We start from the raw sequence: 8,278 nt of genomic DNA, 5'->3' as shown, positions 1-8,278 counted from the left end.
CCACTCAAGTGCAGTGGTTTTGGGGTATGAAATCAACCACCTAACCACTATCTTGACTTCACTCTAAAGTTTTTGAAGCTCCTCTTGCATGTTACATAATCTAGGGGAGCCTAATACAAGACACTACATGCTGCATTCAAGGATACTTCAGGCACTGAAGTACAGTAGAGCTTCTGGTAGGGGATGAAAGAGATGAAGATGTGAGATGTCTTGTGTTTATGAGCCATTTCCTTTCCTTGTGGTGGCAGTGATCCTTGAGAGAGACTTTCCTTCTTTCTTCTATAAAAAAAATATTTTTCAAAGGAGGCTCCTTACCAACTTCAGATGAAAGGACAGGAGCTGGCATGAATCTCTCTTCAGCATCAGTGCCTGTTTTATACTTTGCACACACCTGGAGAGTCCTGGAATACAAGAGAAACCACCTGTGCATCTTTGGTTATGAGAGAAGTTCCCAGAGCAAGTCTGGGACTCTTCAAAAACTGGCATTTTACCAGTAAGTCACAGGCAACAGGAATGAAGTACTTTCTCCCTTGCCTTCCTCCCACTGGAAAGAGAGCTTGCAGCTTCATTTGGTTTATGTAGGCTTTGGTTTATCTTGTGCAGGGGCACACAATAGGGAGAGCAGGAACTGAAGGGGAGCCTCATCCTGACACTACTCAGTTTCTCATAACTATCAAATAATTATACTTTCTGAAAAGGAAACTCCTTTTATTTAAAAAGTCAGGAACAAAAAGGGAAAATAATCATAGAATCTTAGAATCATTTTGGTTGGGAAAGACCTTTAAGACCATCAAGTCCAACCTTTAACCCTACTCTACCATGTTCACCCCTAAACCATATCCCCAGGCACAACATCTATACAACTTTTAAAAACACCCAGGGATGATGACTCAACTAGATCCCTGGGCAGCCTGTTCCAATGCCTGACAACCCTTCCATAGAAAAAAAATTTCCTTATGTCTAGTCTAAGCCTCTCCTGGTGTAGCTTTAGTCCATTTCCTCTTGTCGTATCACTATTTACTTGTGAGAAGAGACCAGCCCTTAGCTCTCTACAATGTCCTTTCAGATAGCTGTGGGAGAGTGATAAGGTCTCCCTTCAGCCTCCTTTTCTTTAGACTAAACAGCCCCAGTTCCTTCAGCTGCTCTTCATAAGACTTGTTCACTAGGACCAGTCTAGTTGCTTTTCTCTGCACCCACTGCAATGTTTGTCTTATATTGAGGTGCCCAAAACTGACACAGTACTCAAGGTGGAGCCCCAATAATGCTAAGTACAGGGGGAGGATCACTTCCTTGGACCTGCTTGCAATGACACAGCCTTCCATTTTGCTGTGCATTAGTACTTCCCTACTATAAACCTGCCTTTCAGTCAGAACACCTTTCTGAATATCAAAGTGGATAAAAGCTGGGAAAAAGGAAGAGCCATGAGGAAAGCAATAAATCATTTTTAGCAGGTACATCGTAGTGCCTATTACATCACAGGATGTTCTCCTTCAGGTGTCACCACTTGCTATTCCTCACCAATGCTGACCAAACCCCAGATTCAATGAGCTTGGAATATTACACACGAGCAGGCATACTCAAACATCTCTTTGGAAATGGTCACCCCTGGAACTGAAAGATATTTGTGCTTCAAAGTATTCACTGCAGGATGCACTCACTCACAGATGTGCTCACCTGCAGGAAAGAATCATAGAATCATAGAATGCCAGGTTCAAAGGGGCCTCAAAGATTATCTGGTCCAACCTTTCCAAGGCTGCTTCCAGGCCCCTCAAGAAATCACTTCCACACTCCTTACTCAGGCAAAACTTCCATTGAATTTGCTCTAAGAAATTATTAACAAGTTTTACAGACAGGTTCTGAGAGACAATATTGTAAATCATCCAGTATCTTCTTAACACAGATTGCTCAAAGTTGCTCATCTAAAATATACTATATATTTGCAGATATGCAGCATATTATATAACAAAGATGCTGGACATGTCCTGTGAGGATTCACACTCTTCTCATTGCCTTCTCTGGGAACACATGCACTGAACACATGCCTTGAGAAAGCACAGCAGGCTTTATTGGCACACATAACATGGATGGTACTCACTCTGTACCATATTATTTTTATAAGATTATATCATTTCCTAGATTGTAATTTCTAGCTCATACCATGTGAACCAAGTTAGAATGATAAGGAATCGCCAACCCCACAACCTGGAAATGTCTAAACCAAGTATCCTCCAAATTACCCCAGATGTCTTTAGAGTTCCAAGGGCAAATTATGTTAAAGCTCAGGAGTAAAATTTGAGAGGCCAGAAGGCAAAAGTCTCTCCACCAATTTTATTTTTAAGACCTTTAAGAAGACCCAATGAATGTAGACATGGGTGTGACAACCGAAGGGGTGATGATAGGAGCTGCTGTTAGAAACAAACAAAATAGTAAAACTCTGACTCTCACAGCTGCAGAAAATGAAATATAGAAATATGAACCAGAATAATCACTAGTCAACTAAAACCCCAGAAGGCATTATTTATAAAATCTCATAATTTTTAACCAGTGGTAGGTTTTGAGAGTCTTGATTCATAGGTTCTTAATGCTTTGGATTAACAATGCCAGTTGACAGTTCTAGTGGATGAAGTGAGCTGACTCACTACAAAGTCACTGAAGTGTCTACCTGGCAATTAGCCAGGAACCCTAAAATTAACAGCTGATTAGAAACCTGTCTGTGAGATATTATTCACATGGACAAGCTCAGGAGCAATCCCTCTGAACCCAGCACAGGGAATAAGGGAGAGGACCAGTATCCAGCACATGTGCTTCCATAGTAGCAACTGCTGCTTCCCAGTAGGGTGGAGAGCAACATTTCAGTGGGCAAATGGGTTAGAAATGGGCTTGACTGATGCTACAGCTCTCTCCTTCAAAGGAGAGCTAGACTCTGGATTTGTGAAACTTTTCTCAGTTGTTCTGAGATGTCTTTCTGGAAATCAACTTCAGGTCTGCAGACATTACTGTCGCGAACATTGCCTCCTCTCCATCAATGCTATAATGCACCACTGACAATTTCGACCCCATACTGAGGAAGATTTGTTCTTGACAGGATCATTTGATAGAGCAGTAGCAATGCTGGGCACAGTTGCCTAAACAGAAGTAAGTCCAGAGCTGATTATGGCTTTTCATTGATTGAAGAGGACTTCTGCAGAATCCAAAAGTTTTTTTCAGCATTGCTGATTAGAACCAGACAAGATTTTTCTGTTGAAGGATGTTAGCTTCTTCAACTAACACAATTCAACAGTTGACCAAATTTTGGAGCTTTCATTGAAAACTCAATTTCAATAAAAATCCCAAACTAAGCACTTTGATTGTGTATCCAAAAGTATATTTGATTAAAAACCAAAATGTTGCTTCTTATGTTGAAATTCCTCTTCATATTAGTTCTTGCGTTTGGTTCTTGCTGCAACCTTCTAGTAAAAAAAAATATAAATAAATAAATAAAAAATTGGACAAAACATGCACCAAAAAAATGTGGAGAATGGGGTTGTTTAACTGTACTTTTCCACATGGAAAAAACGACTCTAAAGAAGACCTATTGCTAATACATGTGGAGACAAAGTAGCTAACATATAAGAGATGCAAGTATCAATCATCTCTTGATCCTGGAGAACATGTTTTTTTCCAGATACTTAAGGACTTTTAGACATGGGACAGCAATCTTTGGATCTATCCATGAAAACTAGGTGAAAATTAAAGACAGGAAGTACTGAAAAAGTAATACTGAATTAAAATCTATTGGACTGAACTCTGGGGCTCAGTTTGAATATTCTTACCCGCACAGAATGGCATTTTGATTTCAAAGCAGTCCAATAGGGAACTGTGGGTGCGATTTAGGTAGGTATTACTGCCTGGCCCACAGTTATTTAGAAATAGAATTGTAATTGTGTATTGAGTTCTTATCTTAGGATGAGGTAATCTACAGCATGCTGATGAACGTTTATCAACTGGGCTGGTAAAGCCCCAGGGAATGACAAAGGGGAGAAAGAATGGGAAGGAGACACATTGGCTATGAAACACTCCTTGCTAGAACACGAAACAATAGTGTGCTGCAACTGAAAAAGAGAGAGAGACACTTCCTGGGACAAGATACCTTGCTGAGGTACATTACTAAAGGGAGATAAGCATATTTTCAGTGACAGGTTGGGGCATTGAAAACACAGCAATTGTAGAGAGACACAAGGTCTTTCTATGTTTTATGTTTAAGGTTTCTAGTTTCTAAGGTCAAGACTCTTGCTTCAGATCAGCAAAGTATTTGTTTCTCAGGTAAAAATGTTTTGAAAAAGTTTGCTATAGAAAATAAGTACTGAGCAACTCTTGAATACCAGAGACCTGCAAAATTTCTTAAAATAAAAACCCAAAACAGCACATCACTTCAGATTTCTCTATGTTTTTCCATACAGTTGAATCAGTAATTCTCTAGCCAGAAGCGTATCGAAGCATCACACTCAACATTTTAGGTCTTGTTTTCTGGCTGCTCTTAACTGACTAATGATAACCTCAATATAAAAAAGCAAATGTATTTCAAATCTGCTGCTGGAGTCACGTTCTCCATAGGAAGTCAGTCCAAAATCCAAAATCAGAGAAGGAATAAAAGCTGTTCCCACTCAAGCATGCCCAAGAAGGGCTTGGAATGGGAAGAGCTGCAAAGCCACAGGCAGAACAGGCAATATACAGGAAAATGTTAAAGGCAAGACAAGAAGAGTTTCACACTCAAAGCATTAAAAAAAAAAACAACAAAACAAACAAACAAAAAACACTCTGGCCAGTGCTGGTTAGATTTTTTAGGAAGCATCATAAAGCATCACAATAATTGACAGCACCTATAAAGTACATGCACTGCTTGCACTGCTGCCCATCCTCTTCCAGAAGGGATTTTGCACACTAGTCCCAGCACCAAATCTGAAAATCTTTGCTTTAATCCTTAACTTAATTTCTATCCAATTTCTATAACTCCTATACAGCCTTCCTATTGACTTTATACCAGGGCCCTGGTAATAAAAAACATTTCCAAAGAGAAATGTGATCATCACATGAACTAATAAAGCACACAAAAGGAAGATGAAGAAGAGAATCCTTTCTACACCATTACCTACAGAGCTGCTTGCTGACATACTGGATTAAGGCTCTTCACTGGTCCCATCACATACAGTGCAAAGCATGTGGAGCCCCATTCTGCTCTCCATGACAAAATGAAAACCCTCAGCCACCTTCTTGCTGTAAATCCTGCCCTTCAGCAGGGGTGAGGCTTGCTGAGAACTCACTTGCTGAAGTACCACAGATTTCAAGTCTGTGGTGCCTGATACATGATAGTTTAAATGGGTCTGGGTTTTTATAATCCAATTTTCCTGCATTGGGCATCCAAGCCCGAGGCCTACTATTTCATCAGTGGCAAACTTATTCAGAAATATGCTCCCTCATTCCCAGCCCTATTTTTTTTGCCAGACAGTCGACTACAAAACTAACTGCAGCCTCTGCCAGCTGGTTGAGTAACCCCACAGAAATGTGTATACAAAGTTCTCCCAAATCCTATACATCACAACAAATAATTGACTCCCCAGTTATGTTTAGGACTCTTTGTCAGTCTGACAGCTCTTCCACAGGTCTAACAAAAAGAAAACTAAAGAGTAACTTCCCAGAACTTGTGGTTCTTGTTCACGCAGGTCACCAATGTGACAGTCACCCAGCCACAGATAAACTTCTGCAGGCAGTAGCAGCTCTTCCTGCTGCTGAGCTGGACTGCCAGCTAGGGACAAAGGAAGCTACACTGGCACTCAAAGAACTTGCTGAATACCACCATCTACTGGCATAAAATGTGGAGGAAGGGAAGGAGTGGGGACAGCAGGGCCGCAAGGTGGGGAAAGTGAATGAAGAAAAATTATTAGCACGAGGAAGACAAAATCAAAGCCACCTATCATAAACTAAAATGCCATTTATATGAGGATCAAAAGAGCAAGAGACAAGGGGGAAAAATATGGTGGGAGCTGTTTCTTGGTAAGTCACAAGGTGCACTACACAACTGGTGTGAGTGCTGGGCTGCAGACACAGCACCAGAGCCAGCACAGCTCTACTGCAATAGGTGCAGGCAGACCACCCTAGACCAGGCAGGCTTCTCCACAGCCTAGAGACCCTTAGACCATACAGGCTGGTGTGCAGCATACCATAGGCCATTACATCTTAAAACCCTTCCTTATTTTAACCCCAAATCTTGTGTTTGCTGCAGGTACCTAAAAGGGTGTCAGGCCCTAAATGAAAGCCACCAAGAGAAATCTGGAGTTTGTTTGAAGGTGCGGTCACCTCCTTCACGCTGCAGTCCCATCCATGCTGGTATCTCAACAGGAGACTATTGCCCATGGAGTCTAATTGCTCAGGCCTGGCTTCCTGCCTTGGGCTGCCCCTGGACCTGGCAGAGCTGTGGCCAACATCTCTCAACGTATCACAGCCTCTGGATGTCTCGGTTACAGAGCTTCTCCACAAGCAACAATCCTCACCCCAATATTGATCAGGCCTAGATAGGAATTAATCTCCAAGATAGGGAAGGCTCCATATGTCATTACCATACTGCTCAAGTCATCCACCCACTTCAAGACTGTTATCACACTGATTACTGTATGTACACCTTCCAGGAGCGACTTTACAGAAACATGTACTCACCCAGAATCATAATTAAGAGTCAGGAATGTACTATTGCAAAAGAGATTTAATATTCATTTGAATCCTTAACATCAACTTGCTTCAGCTGTGTGCAAGCCCCCTTTTCATATTTGCTTTCAATGAATATTTTCACAAATTAATCTTCTGGCAGGAATATTTGTGGAAATGGTATGGTTTAAATCAGTACTGGGGAATGCTCCCAGGAAAGAAATTTAGTGCACACAATTGTGTATATTCTTAACAGAAATCAAATATTAAGTGTTCTGCTTATCCAATCCCACTCACTGGGCTGCAGTTCAAGAGGCCTCCACTCAATCCCTGACTCTGCCAGGCTCCCTGTCTGGTCCTGGGCAACTCGAGGGAACTCTCCAGTTCAGTCTGCTCCTGGGCCAGCAGAGCTAGGCACGAGAGCTCAGGGCTTGCAGCACAGCCAAAGCCTAATCCTCTGATGGTGGTTGCACAGAGGTGCTTCCCAGAGGCAATACGAACCTGGGTATGGCTGCCTAGCACAGGGCAAGTCTTACAAACACGCACTTTTACTTGGGGCTGGCCAATTCAGGTTAAAAAAACAGTGAGGGCTCTCAATTTGCTTTGGTTTATCTGATGTAATCTGAATTATCTAGCTCAGGTTAGCAAATCCAAATTAAGGACACACCTGCACTTTTTGCTATGGAAATATCCATCAATCCTAATCCTTCCCGCCACATTCAGGCCAGAGAGGCTATAGGAAAGCTTTTACCTTTTCTTCTCATCCTGAATTATGCCACAATCTTCCCTTTCTAGATGACAATCAGCCCAGAAAGTTTACCCCTTCCCCTACAAAAAAACCAAATGCTAAATTTAAAAACAAACAAACAAAAAATAAACAAACAAAAAAAAACAACCACCACCTGAAATCCCTGTCTTACAGTTCCCTTTGCAAGGAATGGGCTCAGCCACACAATCAGGGATATCATCAGTTCTCTCTGCAAATGCTGCGGTTTTTCCTCTGTATGAGAAAGGCTGGAGAGGTTGGAGAATTAAGGAAATCATATTCCATTTGAACATTCTGACAAGTCTCTCTCTCTGTTGTTTTACCTCTTTCCTTGTTCTGCCTAGCAGCATATCTTTTTCTTTTTTCTACATTGGCCTATTTCTTTTTCTTCCTTCACTAATTTCCATCTACATTTTTAGTTTGCCCTGTGTCATCCACATAACAATGCAAGAAGAAACAGTAGCACATTATCCAAATATTTCTTTGCAGCGATATGCCAGACATCACCAGACCTTTGGCTGGCTGCACTCTGCACTCTGACCTTCCTTTCTGCTCTACCAAGTCTCAGGATGGAATACAACTTTCTGTGTCATCCCACCCTCTGTTCACACGTTGCCACTGCTCCTCTACCTCCAGGGGAGCCAAGTTTCTGTCCTTTGCCTCTCCATGCTCATCTCTATCTCTGGTTTTCCCACTTCAGTCAGACTCTTCCTCTCTCCTTTCTCTTTCTTCACCCTGGGCTATAAGCCATATGCCTCAGGTCTGATAGTAAAAAAAAAAAAATAAAAAAAAATAAAATATATATATATACATATATATATAGGCTGCAAGGCA

This window comes from Chaetura pelagica, unplaced genomic scaffold, assembly GCF_000747805.2.
Source record: "Chaetura pelagica isolate M959 unplaced genomic scaffold, ChaPel_1.0 scaffold111, whole genome shotgun sequence".
In the NCBI taxonomy this organism is placed as follows: domain Eukaryota; kingdom Metazoa; phylum Chordata; class Aves; order Apodiformes; family Apodidae; genus Chaetura; species Chaetura pelagica.
The sequence above is the reverse complement of the archived record's forward strand: the minus strand, read 5'-3'. Positions refer to the sequence as shown.